This window comes from Triturus cristatus, chromosome 8 (genome assembly GCF_964204655.1).
Source record: "Triturus cristatus chromosome 8, aTriCri1.1, whole genome shotgun sequence".
Classification (NCBI taxonomy): Eukaryota; Metazoa; Chordata; class Amphibia; order Caudata; family Salamandridae; genus Triturus; species Triturus cristatus.
The window spans coordinates 264,891,319-264,908,540 of record NC_140591.1 but is presented as its reverse complement, the minus strand read 5'-3'; positions in this window follow the sequence as shown (position 1 = coordinate 264,908,540).

Genomic DNA, 17,222 nt, shown 5'->3' with positions numbered 1-17,222 from the left:
TGCCATTGCAGAACCTGCATGCAGTCTGGTACTGTCATGCTGACTAGGCAAGTGTCCCCACTTGCCAGTCCCTAAACCTTCCCTTACCTTCATGTTAGTCACCCTATGGTAGGCCCGAGGGCGGGGTGCATTGTAAGGATAAGGTAGGACATGCCCTGAGGTGTGTGGCATGTCCTAATAGTGAATTACAGCCATTTTCGTTTTTCACTATTGTAAGGCTACCTGCTCTCCATAGGCCAGAATGGGCTGCTAGATTATAACACTCTATAATCGTAGCAGGCTCAGGAAGCATGGTAGAAATTCATGTTTAGTATGCCTGAACTCAGAATAATAAAATACATCTTTTAGCAAAGGTGATTTTAATATCCTGGGTTTGCAAATGCTACTTTTAGAAAGTTAGCCTTTGCGTGCCTAACCATCTCAGTCCGCCTCTGGAGGGGAGGGCTATCTTCTTTGTGTGTAGCTTGAGTGACAGGGCTGGGAAGTTCCAGGAGACAGGCTGGGGCTACCAGGTGGTGAATAGAGAGATTACACCAGGATGGGGGGGGAGGAGTGCACCTTGACTCTGAATAGGGCAGTGCTCTGCCACCACAATGCTGGCTCCACCCCCTGGGGAGCGTCTGATGTCTCTGCCCTGCCTGCTGAAAGAAGAAGCCAGAGCCCCAACAACAAAGTGCTCCTCACTGAAAAGAACTGGACTTATGCAAAGGCCCCCCTGGCCTGTAAAGACAAAAGAAACTTGGTATAAATGTAGGAACCCTGCTCCTAAGAAATCAGATCCTGATTGAACCACGAAGAAACTCTGCCTGACCAGAAGGACCTGGAAGAAGCTGAAGGAGGAGTAACTTTCCCTGACCTGGGGGATTGGCCTGCAGTGGTGCCTTGCTGAGAAAGGAGAGGAAAAGACTGGAAGAGACTTTGCACTTTGTTTCAACAATCTCCAATGGCTTGGAAGAAGAGCTTGCCCCCTGAACTGAGTCCCAGGACCATTGGACTCATCTGCCTTCCAAAATAGAGTTGCCTGGACAATTTTTGCTTGTTTCCCGCTGGATTTGGCCCCAGTACGACTCGTACCCCATCCGCCGTGAAGCCGTGTCTTTGCCACCGGGCACCGTGTGTCTACGCTGATCCAAAAGCGTTAGTACGCACCGTATCCCTCCCGGCCGCATCGCACCTAACCTTCCCCGCCGATTCGAGTCATACAGCCCTGGCTGCCGAACCTTGTACGCCGGACCCAAGCTTCGCTGTCCCGCAGGTACGGTCCGTACGCTGCTAACGTACTGCACCGTGCCGTACTCAGAGCCGAGAAGCCGCGTCATGCTGATCCTCCCCGTACGCTGTACGGCGCCGAGAAGTGTCGCCACCTATCCGCACCGAAGGTACGGCTCGAACCCCGATCGCCACAGACTCTGCAAGCTGATCCGGGCCATCCACACGTATCCCTGAAGGTCCCGTACCAACATCGCGTCCCGACGCCGCGACCCGACCAGCATCTGGATACGCTGCCCAACTACAACCCAGGCCCATCAACTTGTCCCGCACTGTCCGTCACGGACCCCACGAACTTAAGGTACTTTGTTCTGTTCGCACCGCAGCGTGCACGTCACGGACCCCGGAGTCCCCAACGATTGTTTGACTCATACTTTCCTTGTTTTTAATGCCTACGAGTCGCACATCCAGGTACGAACCGTACAGAGCCTGAAAAGAAGCAGAATTGACTGACAGAAGCCTATTTTTGTATTTTAAGCCTTTTTACAAGAACATTGAACTTTAAAATAATACTGTGGTCATTTTATTCGTTATTCTGGTCTTGTGCTAAGCCTTATATAAAGAAAACTATTTTTGATACAACCTTGACTGGTGTCCATTTGTGGTGTGTCATTGTATTACTGTATGTGTTCACAAATGCTTAACCTATGACGCTCTGAGAATAGTCTTGACTGCTTGCGCCACACTACCTAAAGGGTGAGCAGGAGTTATTTGAAAGGGTGATCCCCTTACTCTGACTTAGAATTGAGAGTCCCTGCTCGTCGCAAGTGCATACCCGTGCCAACTAGAGATTCCCAATTCTAACATTGGTGGTCAGCGGTGAGGATTCGAATTTGCATTTGTGATTAATGTACAGTGATTGAGTGAACGCCACGTAGTGAGTTCAGACCGATAACGCAGCCACACAGTATTGATTTTTGTTTTGCTGAAGAATCTCCACTTTAAGAAACCATGCCTAGCTCAGTCAATGGAGGCGGGGCGTCCTCTATATTCTCTGGGGTTGATGACATAGATTGGGAGGAGAGGGCACTGCTGAAGTGCACAAATGAAGTCTTGAAAGGATACCTCTCCAAGTACAGAATTAACCAAACTGGATTGAAAAACAAGGAGCAGTACACAAAGGCGCTGAGGGCCTGGTACGAATCCAAATTCCCAGAGAATGCGCTGGAGGTGATACCCCCAGAAGGTGCTTCTGAGCCTGGCAGAGGCCTGTCGCCAGAGGAGATGGCCGACAGGATTGCTGCAAGAGCACATGAAGTGGAGATGGCAAAACTGCAAATGGAAATGGAAAGACAAAGGCTGGCCATGGAGCATGAGGTAAAAATGAGGGAGTTGGATCTCAAGGCCAAGAGTTTAGACCGCTCTCCCTCTGATGGCAGCAATTTAACAGAGTCAATGGTGTACATTCCTAAAGATGTGGTGAAAGAGTATTACAAGCAGGATGATATTGGGCAGTGGTTCAGGGCCTATGAAGTAGCCATGTCCTCCAACCGGGTCCCTGAGAGAGATTGGGGAGCGGGGTTGTGGGGAAGGTTCTTGAGTGAGGGGCGGGACACACTGCTAGATCTCCCCTCTGATGTCACCACATCCTATCCACACATGAAGGAAGCTCTGATGACAAGGTATGGGTTAACTCCTGAATTGTACAGGCAGAGATTTAGGGAATGCACCAAGAAACCTGGTACCACTTATGTAGAATATGTGATTTTTTTTCCAGAGCGCTAGATGGTTGGGTGAAGGGTAGCAAAGTGAATGATTACCAAGGGCTGTTTGATCTAATTGCATGGGAGCACTTGTCTGATAATTGTTTTCCTGAGCTACGCCAGCACCTGATCGATAGCAAGCTGACTAACCCTAGGAAGCTTGCTGAGGAGGCGGACCGCTGGATCAACACCAGGGTCCACAAGGGTCCCGTGGGAGGCCCCGCCAAAGGTAGTCAGGGTCCCCAGCAGAAGAGTGGGGGGGACAAGGGTAAACAGAGGGAGTTCCACAGAGGGCCCCAATTCCCAATTCTAACACAACGTAATTGCCGTGGCGTCAAAATTCTAGCTGCACTCATGAATTGCAAGTTTCTGTGATCTGTATACACTGTGACAGTATAACGTGCACCCAGTAAGTAATGTCGCCAATCCTTGAAGGCATCATGAATGGCAAGCAGTTCCTGTTCTGCTGGGTTCAATTTCCTGGACATGTAAGCTACCGGATGTAGTTGGCCTGTATTTGACTGTCTCTGGGATAAAATGGTACCTATGGCTACGTCTGATGCATCGGTTTCTATGATGAATGGTTCTTGAACATCTGGATGTGTCAAAACTGGAGCCGTAGTGAATGCCTTTTTTAGTGCTTGAAACGCAGAATCTGCTTCTGGGGTCCATTCAAATTTTACCTTTTTTCTTAACAAACGTGTGATCGGAGCTACCACCAATGAAAAATGATTGATGAAACGACGATAAAAATTTGCAAAGCCTAAAAAGCATTGCACATCTCTGATGGTTTTAGGGATTGGCCAATCCGCAACAGCTTGTATTTTTCTATCAGTCCTTTTCATCCCAGATGGTGTCAGAATTACTCCCAAAAATTCAACTTGTGTAACATGAAAGTCACACTTCGACAATTTACAGTACAACTGGTGTTTTTGAAGAGTGGTTAAAACTTGTTTAACATGGCTTTCATGAATGTCAACAGAATTACATTCAATCAGAATGTCATCTATATATACGATGACAAACAGGTCTAAGAATTCTCGTAGCACATCATTTAAGAAAAACTGGAACGCTGCCGGAGCATTACAAAGCCCAAAAGGCATAACCAAATATTCAACAAGTCCGTAACGTGTTTTAAAGGCAGTTTTCCACTCATCTCCTTGTCGAATACGCACCAAATGGTACGCACCCCGCAAATCTAATTTGGTATAAATCACAGCCGATTTCACCTGATCCAAAAGGACAGGAATCAAAGGAAGAGTGTATTTGTTTTTAATCGTAATCTTATTCAAGGCTCTATAATCAATGCACATTCTAAATTCTTCATTGGCCTTTGGAATAAAAAAAAGAGGAGACGCTGCAGGAGAACGCGATGGTCGTATGAAACCGTTCTCCAAGTATTGATCTAGGTATTGCCGGAAATGTTTATTCTCATTTTCAGATAAAGCGTAAATCCGACTGTTCGGTATACAGGAACCGGGTACAAGATCAATTTAACAATCGTAAGTCCGATGTGGTGGCAGAGAGGCAGCTTTGGTTTCACTAAACACATCTTGGAATGCTTCGTAAGTAAGTGGAAGAATGGTTTCTTTTTCTTCAGCAGTAGCAACATGTCCTTGAACTTGTGGTTTAAACACTACACAATGAGAAAGACAATGACTGGACAAAAAGATTAATTCTCTTTTTTGCCAATCAATCATAGGGTTGTGTAAACAGAGCCAAGGCATACCTAAAATGCACCACACACACCACACTGAAGCGTGGATCTGTCCACTTTAGCCACTCGGCCATTACGACCACCGGAAAAGCAACATGCCACGGTCACTGACCACATTACTAACCGCAAGGGTCGACTACCATGGCCGGGGGCTCCTCTGGAACCAAAAAAAAACCCTACCCTCGACTCCTGCTCGCATCCTTGCTGTTCACATTTGGAACATTTGTTTTGTATTCAATGTGGTATTATACATGTTCTACTCATTCTTTCTTTGGGCCACCATGTGACTGATTGGGACACTACTTTATGGATGGCAGTCAGGTGTATGGACAGTTCTTGCCATGCGACACCAGACATATAATTATGACCCCCTTTCTTGTCTTTTTGTTTACCCCTCCCCCCCTTTTTGTATCCCTACCAGGTACCACAAACCTTGGGTCGTTCTATGAATAATATTTAGATATATACCGCTTATTAGGCCATTGAACCTCGCGGTCTTACTCAAGCACACCTCCACACTCACGCGGGTTACCTTACCTAACCTGGAACCCCACCTACACCGTGCACAACTATTCACAGCAGCTAGGTCCTGAAGAAACGCCACTGATCTTTTTAGGCTAAGCAGGCGTGAAACATGTCGACCTTATTTTTAGTTACACGGGCACATCGCGCCCAACAGTAACTCACTGACCTTCGGGTTTTTCATCCTACCATGGGTCTCACAACATTAAATAACCTTATCTGGACACCCCTAGGTAATTTTACCCACACACTTCTGCACGCACGTAACAATCAGTTTTTTGGATCCCCTTTTTTACCCCACACACTCGCAATCACCTATCGGCTTTTCTCTTTTAAAGATCTCCGCGAAAGTGACCCTTCGGGGGACCGTCGGGCATTGCAGCGCCGGCCCGACGAGGAGCAAAAAAGCCCGATGATGAAGCATGACATCCTTCGGGGTGTGTGAGGGCAACTAAGAGGCAAGATTGAGCCCCCCCTTCGGGACTGGATCCTTGATACCGGGGATACACCTCTGCCTCTCTCTTTTCCACTCTTCTCTCGCCTCCTATTCTACTCTCTAATCTTTCTATCTCTCCGTTGAGCAGGTGTATATAAATTTTTTTTTTTCCACCTCCAACTCGGAACAATGTCCTCATTGATTTAATACCTAAAATGAAACCATACAGTGGAGCTTGGATCACATCAAACTGAACTTCCTCTGAATGTTTTTGGTCTTTAGCATCTGTGCAGGACCTAAGAATTTTGGAAGTTTGCATGGTTACTGGCCCTCCAGATAACATCTTTCCATCCACTGCTTGCACAATTTCTGGTATTTCTTTCTTTTCACATTCAATATGCAATCTTTGAGCTGTCTCTAAATCAACAAAATTCCCAGTTGCTCCAGAGTCCACCAAAACTTCCATTTGATGAACTGTTGTATGAAGTGTAATTTGTACTGCTAACCAAAAATGGGCTTTATAGTTTGACACGCAGGAGTTTATGGAAGGGAAGGCAATGGTACCCAAGAGATCCCCTCCAAAAATCTTGGGCAAATCAGTTTTCCGTCACTTGACCTGATATCGCAGCCATAGGTTTGTTAGGAGGATTCTTCCCTTTGGGCTTAATGGGACAGTCTTTCACAAAATGTCCCTTTCGTTCACAATATAAGCACTGCCCATTTTTACGTCGTGCATCCTTTTCGTCTTTGGACAATGGCTGCCAAAGGGTTCCTATCTCCATAGGTTCCACTGTGGATTCTGACGAGAAAGGCTGTGTCTTTGGTTTATCAAAACGCCAACTGCTCTTGTCAGGTTTTTTCTTATTGGTTCATCGTTCAGAAAGCCTGTGATCTAATCGCAATGTCAGATTAATTAAGTCCGGACAAGTGGTTGGTTGTGGGTCTATTTGGGCAAGAACATCTTTCAGCTCATCCTTTAAACCCTGGTAAAAAAGAGCTGCTCTTTTTACCTCTGGCCAAGAGATCTCAGCTATTAATCTGTTAAACTGCGATAAATACGAGATTAAGTCTTTGTTTCCTTGTCTTAATTGTAGGAGTTCTCAATCTGCAGAGAGCGTTACAGCACGCCTATCAAATATTTTTTCAAATTCCTCTACAAACCTTCGCCAATTGTACAGTAACGGGCTTTCTTGATGTACCAAAGGGACTGCCCAAGTAGCCGCATCTCCCGAGAGATAGGAAATCAAGAAAGCTATTCTAGATTGAGGATCAGGAAACGCCACAGGTCTACATGTGTAGTGCAGTTCTACCTGAGTCAAGAATATTTGTACTTTAGTGGGGTTACCGGAGATGCGTTCTGGGGGAGCCAGAGGGATTTGTGAAGGAATATTTACTGCTATATTAGTGGAAGGTTGTGACTCCATTCTGGATGCGGTCGTGGTGGTTGGCAAGAAAGGAATACCAGTTCCATGTTGTTGGATGCGATCCACCTTATCAGACAGAGCTGCTGTAGCAGTTTTAGCCTCTGCTAAATCTTTCTGCATTTGTGTAATGACTTTCAGTGGATCATCTAAGGTAGCCATTGTGTATTCTCGTTCAGATCGGGAGGAATATATATATATAACTTGGTGTGGGATCTTTTTTGTGTGTTGTATTTTCTGTGTTACGGTTTGAAGTGTGCACATTGCCTTTAAGTTAAGCCTGACTGCTCTCTGTCAAGCTACCAGAAGGTTGAGTTTGTGTTCATTTAGTGTCAAGTCTAGCTTTCTTCCTCAGGGTCTGGACGCGAAGACAGAATGACCCACCTCTAGATACCTTCAACTCTGATTCGTATTAGTAACAGAGGATTGAAGTGATCAAGCGGGGGGAAGGGAGTTGGGAAGGGAACAGCGGGGAAGGAGATCTGCAAAAGAAATGGTTAACAACAACAAAAAACATGTAACGTTACATCGTTTGTCCTCAAAGTTCAGTTTTAGTGCAGCCAGTTCAATAATTAGGTTTCAGCACCCGGTGTAAATGGCTGCGTAACTTCTAGAGGTTGCCTGCTTTTAAAATCACCAAGAGAGCTTTCTAACACAAGAATATGAATACCAAATCATTTGCCTAACTTGTTGCAGGACACAATATTATGAGAAGTAACATTGTAGCCTTTGATACAGCAGAGAATATGTACTTAGAAAATATACTCAAAGGGTAATCCCTAGATCATTCACCAAAGTCTTAACTCTCACAAGAAACTAGTAAACTCACATGATGTAGCGATTGATCGCTATATGCAAATGAGGTAAGGAATACGAACTGCGATCACCAAGGGTTAATGTAGATTTAGTATCTCCTACCATTCAAACTACGATCATTAAGGAGTAATGTAGGTTTAGCGTTTCGTACCTGCAGAGTACGACCTACTCTGCTAGTTGCGGGAGAGATCTGGATAGAATGCTGTGGGAGCCGGCAAGTTCCGGGAACAAGCAGCGGGAGACCAGCGAAGAATGCGGGAGCCGGCACCGCTCATGAGGATTGGAACCATGGACCTGGCAGGAGGGAAGCGCTGGCACCAACCTGAAGGGAGAGGCTTTCTTTGGAAAGAAACCGGAGTGCAGCGAAAGAGCTCCTTTCCCAACGAAGCCCGAAGAATAGTGAGCGCGGGCGAAAGGGCGTGGCAGCTGATGTAAGCGTTGCCACGCTCGCCATGCATTGCCCCAGGGAATGATGGAAAATTTAGTTTAGAGGTTGTTGTCGCCTGTAAGACAACAAGGAACTATCAGAAAAGGTTGCAAACTGAAAGGCAGCAACAAAAACACCAATATATCAAGCACCATAAGCTAAAAGCAAACATTCAAATCCACACAACCAGCACATTCATTCTCGCACCACACAGACAATAGGAAGTACAGTGCCTTACTTCTGATGAGAGCACACAAACCACCAACGACCTCGGGAAGCAGACCTGTGCGCTTTCCCATAGAGGATCCTGGCGCACAATGGTATGGGTATGCATACATGTTTTTTATGTGGGGCGGGCCCTAGACCGCGTGCCGCCCTAACTCTGACATTTAGGTCTGGCTTCTTCCTCACCCTGACAAAGATTGTGGTTGCTGCCTGACCAGGGCTCACACCCCAGTCAAACAAAAACTCAATTTCTCACAGAGAGTGAATAGTCAATATTGCCGTGCTGACACATCAATGTTGTTTTTAGCCTCAATGCATGTATCTGTAAAATCATTCCTGGGAAAGGTGGTTTGTGTAATATGCAGTCATTCCATGACCTAAAAATTACTTAATTGAGAGATCATTGTTAAAGCTACTGACCCTAATCTGTGCAATGCTCATTGTTGGATGTCTTGATTACATGGACAACATACATTTGATGGATATGTAAAAGTAAACCCATACATGATGTTAGACTATGTATTGATACTACTCCTGCCACTGTGACGTTTGTAGCAGGGAGCAGCTAAAGAAGGAAGACCCTGTGGCATACTGTACTATGTGGTACTATGTTATTTCCCTTTTATGGCATATCCTACTAGTCATGATATCTGTTCCTCAGGATATGCTATGGGATGACAGTATTTAGTATCAAAAGAAGAGCGAGGGAAAAATAGGAGCAGAACGTTCCTTTCCCTGGGTAAATATGCCTCAATCAAAAAAAACGGGCACATGCAAACATCTTTTGTTTGTCAAATTACTGCTTTGTGTGAGGAAAACCATTAGGTTTTTCAGAAGAACCCTCACACACCAACCTAGTTGGTGGCATGCTTCATCATCGGGTTCCCACCCAGGATGCCAAGTGCTTCCTGTGTGTTCTTCGACGCGCCTGAATTACAGCGGAGCAAGTGTTTTTCTATGCCAAGTGAGGTGATTTGTGAGTTAAAACTATCTATAGAGTCCCCTAAAGAAGGAAAAACATGTTTTAATACTGGGGCCATATGATAGTATTAAAAATAGAGAGTGGCGGATATTTGTAGAGATTTCAAATTGGCTCCTATATCCTGACGGATGGTCTACATGTTTCAGTCAGATACTTATATTTGCTAGCTTTCGTCAGGACCAGAACTGTGAAAAAAGCTGGACTGGTAATACAGCTATTTTAGTGAGAAAATTGCACACTCTAAGGTGCGCACAGTGAGAAAGAACAAACTTGCTTTCTTGTAATTTTAAGGCTAACTTAAGTTGATTAATTTGACAAACAAAAGATGTTTGCATGAGCCAGTTCTTTTTGATAGAGAAATAACTGTATTTAGTTCACGATCTGTAGTTTTATGTATGCCCTTTGCACCATCATTAATTTCACACATTGTTATGTTAATTGGACATGTCATTGTGTAGGGAGTTGTCAGTGTTGGAATATGACTTGTATTTTGGACAAATACTGGATTTGGGTCATCCAGCATTCCCCATCCATGCAATAACCTCTAACAGACACTCACAATGACAAATCTGTTGCACACATTGAGCAACATTACCACCATTGCAGGCCTGTTTCTTAATTTGGTTCCCTCCCATTTTGATCCACCACTTATGTCCTCTACCCCAGACATATCACGGATGGTTTTCCTCCTACGGCTTCCGGTACAGCTACTGCCCACCACCATTTGCCTTTGTGTGGCGTTTATTTTTTAGGAGTATCATACATATTCTCCTTTTTAAATTGCAGGATCTCTATTGAATGTCCTCAAAATCACACAGACATGTGGATATGGCATTAATTCTGTCTGTCATATTCATCCAAAAGTATTTTATGGTATTCAGTGGCATCTTAAGCCTAATTTGGCCCATAAGGCGGTTGTGGTTTCTTATCACCTCCTCAGTCTTAGCCTCTAGGCAGAAATCTGTGAACCTATACTTCCTTAGCCTGCTAGGGTCGGTTATTGCATTGTATTGTATTGCAACATTCATATACCGCTTACTGTTCCTATGTGGAGGCTGTAGCACTTTCCTTCATGGGTGGCATGCTACACCATCTAGTGTGTGTGGCTGTAAGTGTGTTGTCTTTGTTTTTTCATCCTATTAGGGAAGTTTTTTATATTATGATTGATGACCAAAAAGGTGTGGTTATCGTTGTTGGACCCGGCCCTTCTGGCAGGTTCACCCCGAAACTTTTTGCTTTTCATTGATGACTTGGTTTAGTGATTCTTGGGTTTCTGCGCACTTTACCGCTGTGTCCCAGGGTAAAGTGCGTGCGTGTTGTGAGGTTGGCCTGCCCTCCCATAGGAATGCATGGGGGAATGTATGTGTCCTGGCAGTTCCTGATGCGTGGGGTGTGCAGGCCCGTGTTTGGTATGTGCGGACTCGTGTGAGTGAATGCTGCGCGTTGATGTATGCAGCGTGCATGTACCTGGTGTGGAAGTGCCACTTCTAGAAGTGGGCACTTCAGTGTGCAGTCTGAAATGTGTGGCTTGTCTGGCGATTGGCTGGTGAGGTCAGGTGACGGACTAGGGAATTCCCCAGAGTCAGGAGGAGTCACCCAGTGGTGAATGGGGAGTTAGCATGCTGATGGCTGGGGAGGAGTATACCTGGGTCCTGAATAGGACAGGGCTTCCCCCCACACAATGCTGGCGCCGGCCCCTGTGGTGCGTCTAATGACCCTAGCCCTGCCAGTGAATAGGGAGAGGGGCTGAGCAAAACAAAGTGCTCAGGAACCTGTTGGAACTGGTTCGCCCCTTCCCTGCACCTTAGACAAAGCCTTGTACTGTATAAAAAGGGGCTGTGTCCCCTTACATGTTGTTCTCTTGCAGGATCATCTGAGGGGGGGGCCTGCTGCTGCTGGGCGCCAGGAGAGACCGCCACTGGGGACTGCCTCCCTGCTGGAGGGCCCTGTGTGCTGGCTCTGGGCCCAGCCTGTGCCCCCTGTTCTTTGAGGACTCTTTGCTGGACCTTTTTGGTGATCCATAGCGCCTGGGAGCGCTTCCTGGACTTTGTAGCGCTGTGCGCGCTGTTTTCCTGGACCTGCTGTTTCTCAGCGCCTGGGATGCTTTTATGATCGGTGTAGCGCTGCGAGCGCTGGCTCCCTTTATAGCGCTGTGTGCGCTGTGATTCAGCGTACGGGTGCCCACCCCGCTTATTTGCTTATTGTTGCGGCGGGTGCCTACCCCGCCGAGGATTGCAGTTACGAGGGAGCCTACCCCTCTTATTGCTGGGGGTTCCGATCACCGCTGCAGCCCGGTCCGAGGAAACCCGGAAGTCAGGCCGCCTTCGTGGAGGACGGGGGCGGGGCTTCGAAGCAGGAAGCAGGCGGGAGCCTACCCCGCGCTCCTGCGTAGTGCCCGGGTGAAGCGAGGACGTCGTGGGAGGAAGCGGGCGGGAGCCTACCCCGCGCTTCCCCCCAGGAGAGAAGGACTGCTGAGGCGGCGGGGCCCCGAGGCACATTGTCGGTGCCTGCCCCGCCGCGAGAGAGAGCCGTCCTGACGCCGGAGTCCCCAGGGAAGAGCCCGGTAAGTGGTGAAGGGCTGGGGGACTCCGTAGGTGTGGGACTCTGACGGCCCAGAGACCTGGTCAAGGTCTGAGCGCGTGGCGCTCCAACAACGCCGCATTGCTTACGAGCCCTGCGAGGCTCAAAGGGGGCAGGCATGTGTAGAGCGCTGGACGCTCCAACGGTTGGGGGCATTGTCTGGTGTTCAGAGCGCCCGGAGCGCTCCAACGAAGGGGAGCACGATTGTTTCCCGAGCCCCGTGAGGCTCTAGGGGGGCACTTTGATTGGTGCAGAGTCCGGAGGGACTCCAACGACGGGGCCTTGATCGTTTAGGGCCACGAAGGCTCTAGGGGGCATTTCTTAGTGAGTGGAGCGACCCCGGAAGGCAGCGGGCCGCTCCTACGTGTCCCAGGGCACATTGGTGGTGCCCATGCTCAGTTCTACAGCTGCCCAGCACTTAGTGGGCAGCTGCAACGTTTAGGTTGGGGGTATTTTTGCTTTAGTCTGCGCAGCTGGCGCAGCTTGACTGGACACAGGGTGTCCTAGCCCCAACGAGGCCAGTTGGCCTAGGAACTGCCACAGGTGGTGGCCTATGTGAGTCTCCTTGCTTTACACCGCTGAATGTATTTTTATGCATCATGTGTTTCCCTTACCTGCACCTCTGAATGTATTTCGATGCGTCATGTGCCTTGCTTTACAACTCTGAATGTGTTTTCATGCATCATGTGTTTTCCTTGCTTTACACCTCTGAATGTGTTTTCATGCATCATGTGTTTTCCTTCCTTACACCTCTGAATGTCTTATGCATCATGTGTTTTCGTTCCCTACACCTCTGAATGTTTTAGGCATCATGTGTAATGTGTGTTTACCCCTATAGGTATGGTGATACTTAGGTGGTTGTTTGTTTCCTACTAGTACAGGTGGTGCTAGTGAGGTCCTAGTTCCCTGCGCAGTATTCTCCTAAAAGTGGTTAGGGTTGCGTAGGTGATACTTTCTTGTCACCAGTAGTTACTGGTTGTGTGTTATATGTGTATTTTGTGCTACAGTAATTTTATATTCTAAAAGTGCTGGTTCTTGACAGTGGTCCATGCGGCCCTGTCCCCTGTATATATATATAATCCCTTGTAAATTCTGCCCGTGCCTGTTGGCACATTGTAAAGTGTGTGTTTTTATCTAATGTGTTGTGTATAATACAAAGGCTATTTTTATAGAATACCTTGTGTGGAGTTTCCTTTGTGGTGGGCCTTGGGTGTTGTTGCTGGGTGCGCGCGCAAACGCTTTACACCTTGCCTCAGAGATAAGCCTGACTGCTCGTGCCAAGCTACCAAGGGGGTGAGCAGGGGTTATCTTTGGCGTGTAATTTCCTTGCCCTGACTAGAGTGGTGGTTTCTGCCTGACTTTGGCGCAAGCCTTAGCCAACCAGAAATCGCCAGGTCTAACATTGGTGTTCAGCGGTGGGATTTGGACTTGCGTTTGCGCTGTACCGCAGCAGCGACTGGCTACACCACAAAACTCTGCATTAGATAAATCACATTTTAGGGATTATTGTTTTTGAGTTCCATTATTTCCTCTCCTAAAGGTGTCCTTTTTGAATCATGTACTCCTGTGTTAGCTCAGACACTCAGGTTCCTTGTGTTAAACTCTTCTCAGGAACGTCCGCCAAAATGGAGCCTGCTTTTAATTTCTGTGGCCTGTTTAGGTACAGTAGGTTGGAGCTGGTAAGGTTCTGTGAGGAGAGGGACATAGAGGTGGGGGAGTTAGATACCCAGTCCAAACTGAGGGACAACCTGATCCTTTGGCAAAAGTATGAGTGGGAGCGAGAGCGCGGCGAGGAAGATAGGGCCCGGGCCGCACGCCGAGAGGGTGGTGGGTCTGAGGGGAGCCCTGAGGAATCTGAAGAGGAGGAGGGTTACCTGACAGGGACGCCAGTAGAGAGTGAAGACCCCATAGATAGGGAGTCCCTTGCTGGGTCCAGTGTCAGGAGCAGCACCCCATCCCTTTACCTGTCCCCAGAGGAGTGGATAGATAGGAGGGAAGAGAGGGAGCATCAGCTGGCCATGGAGAAGCTCAGGTTAGAGCATGCCAAGGAGATGGCGCAGCTGGGTGTGGAGGAGAGGATGGCGGAGGCTGAGAGGGCCTTCGCCAGGGAGAGATTAGCTCTGGAGGGTAAGTTGTCCCCAGAGCGCAGTGGTAGTTTTCTGGATTCACCAGTGAGGGTAGAGTCCAGTGGTGGCAGTGATAGAGAGCCCAGTGCAGAGAGTCCCAGTTCACCCAGTCTGGTACCTGTTTCCCAAGAGGAGGAGTATAGGTTGAAGTTCAGGGGCAGTAAGAAGCTGTCTCACCAGGATTGGGGGAATTTTGTGGATGACTGTTATGATGCACTGTGCGATTGGGTGACGGTTAACGCGGTAGAAGATTTGGATGAAATGTTCAATCTGATTATCAAAGAGCAAGTGCTCAGTGGTTGTTGTCCCGAGTTGCGCCAACACCTGTTGGGGTGTGGGTTTGCTAGTCCATGGGACCTGGCCAAGGAAGCAGAGCACTGGGAAAGTCCCCCAGGTTCTGAGGAGGTATGGGAGAGTACTTCCAACAGTAGTGGCTCAGGTATCTTCCCATCCTGGATGGGGGTAGAGGTGCAGAGTAGCCCAGCTAGGTCCCAGAGTAGTGAGAGGGGTGTAGGGGTTCACGGCCTATCTCAGCGGAGTAGGAGTGAGCGGGTGACTTTGAGTCCCCAGAGGCCCGAAACCCAGTCTCAGAACCTGGATGGTTTCTTCAGGGAACACCAGGTAGGGGGCCTAGGCTGTCCTGTTAGGCCACTTGAGGAGGATCGCCCAGAGTATGGAGAACCTGGAGTCTCTGTAAGTAGAGCTCCAGTGGTTCTGGTGTCAGGCAGTACCGCTCCAGTAGGGAGGGTACAGAAGTCCAGTGAGAGGAGTGGCATGGGGCTGTGTTCCCCGGTGGAGGAGCCAGTGGGTCAGGGACCAGCCGGTAGGGCTGAGTCTCCTAGAGGTGGCCATGGCGACTACACGTCTGTCCTGGGGGATCTTCGCGCACTGTCAGTTGGACAGGGGGCGGGAGATCTGCGCCAGGCAGACTGTCATGCAACATATGAGGCATATGTTACTCTTGGGGGGATACTGTGTGAGTCCCCAGAAGTCCTGGAGCGCCAGGCAAGTATTCCACCGAAGGTTTTAGACCAGAGGTTGGGAGGCCAGGTTCAGGATCAGCCTGACCTGAAGGGTAGGACTACTGTAACCAGTGTCCTGACCGGTTCTTCTTCCGGATGTACCGCCCCAGTTGGTAGGGAGCAGGACTCTGGAAGGGGGTGCAGAGGGTGGGAGAGCCCATCTCTGACTCCAGTGCAACCTGAGGGGTTAAACCCTAGGTTGGGAGACCAGTTCTCAGGGAGGTGTCCTGAGCTGGTGGGAAAGTTGATTTCTGAGGGTGCCTCTCAGAGGAGGAGAGGACGGAACCCTAGAAGGAGAGGTAGGGGGAGGAGAGCCTCGCCCGTGACTTGTGGTCAGCTTGAGGGTACGGATCCTGGGCTGGAAGATCAGTGGATGTTTAGAACAGCCCTGATGAGGGGAAGAGTGGAAAATGGTCACTACGTGCCAGGGGTTACTACCCCCCACTCTGTGATTAGGCAAGGACCAGTGGCGCCTAGATGGCCTAGGGCCTGGTCCTGGCCGCGGACAGCTGAGGAGTGCCAGTGGGGTAGCCCAGTTGGTCCGCCGAGTTCTTTTAGAAGGAACTCCAGGGGTTTGGAGTGGCGTAAAACTGGAGAGTGTCCCTGCCGTTGCGGGCCTGTGTCCGGGTTTTGTCGCCCAAAGCAGGGAAGACCTTCACGGTGGTGATTGGTCTACCCTGCGTTTTGGCTGGAAGGGGGTTGTGTTGGACCCGGCCCTTCTGGCAGGTTCACCCCGAAACTTTTTGCTTTTCATTGATGACTTGGTTTAGTGATTCTTGGGTTTCTGCGCACTTTACCGCTGTGTCCCAGGGTAAAGTGCGTGCGTGTTGTGAGGTTGGCCTGCCCTCCCATAGGAATGCATGGGGGAATGTATGTGTCCTGGCAGTTCCTGATGCGTGGGGTGTGCAGGCCCGTGTTTGGTATGTGCGGACTCGTGTGAGTGAATGCTGCGCGTTGATGTATGCAGCGTGCATGTACCTGGTGTGGAAGTGCCACTTCTAGAAGTGGGCACTTCAGTGTGCAGTCTGAAATGTGTGGCTTGTCTGGCGATTGGCTGGTGAGGTCAGGTGACGGACTAGGGAATTCCCCAGAGTCAGGAGGAGTCACCCAGTGGTGAATGGGGAGTTAGCATGCTGATGGCTGGGGAGGAGTATACCTGGGTCCTGAATAGGACAGGGCTTCCCCCCACACAATGCTGGCGCCGGCCCATGTGGTGCGTCTAATGACCCTAGCCCTGCCAGTGAATAGGGAGAGGGGCTGAGCAAAACAAAGTGCTCAGGAACCTGTTGGAACTGGTTCGCCCCTTCCCTGCACCTTAGACAAAGCCTTGTACTGTATAAAAAGGGGCTGTGTCCCCTTACATGTTGTTCTCTTGCAGGATCATCTGAGGGGGGGGCCTGCTGCTGCTGGGCGCCAGGAGAGACCGCCACTGGGGACTGCCTCCCTGCTGGAGGGCCCTGTGTGCTGGCTCTGGGCCCAGCCTGTGCCCCCTGTTCTTTGAGGACTCTTTGCTGGACCTTTTTGGTGATCCATAGCGCCTGGGAGCGCTTCCTGGACTTTGTAGCGCTGTGCGCGCTGTTTTCCTGGACCTGCTGTTTCTCAGCGCCTGGGATGCTTTTATGATCGGTGTAGCGCTGCGAGCGCTGGCTCCCTTTATAGCGCTGTGTGCGCTGTGATTCAGCGTACGGGTGCCCACCCCGCTTATTTGCTTATTGTTGCGGCGAGTGCCTACCCCGCCGAGGATTGCAGTTACGAGGGAGCCTACCCCTCTTATTGCTGGGGGTTCCGATCACCGCTGCAGCCCGGTCCGAGGAAACCCGGAAGTCAGGCCGCCTTCGTGGAGGACGGGGGCGGGGCTTCGAAGCAGGAAGCAGGCGGGAGCCTACCCCGCGCTCCTGCGTAGTGCCCGGGTGAAGCGAGGACGTCGTGGGAGGAAGCGGGCGGGAGCCTACCCCGCGCTTCCCCCCAGGAGAGAA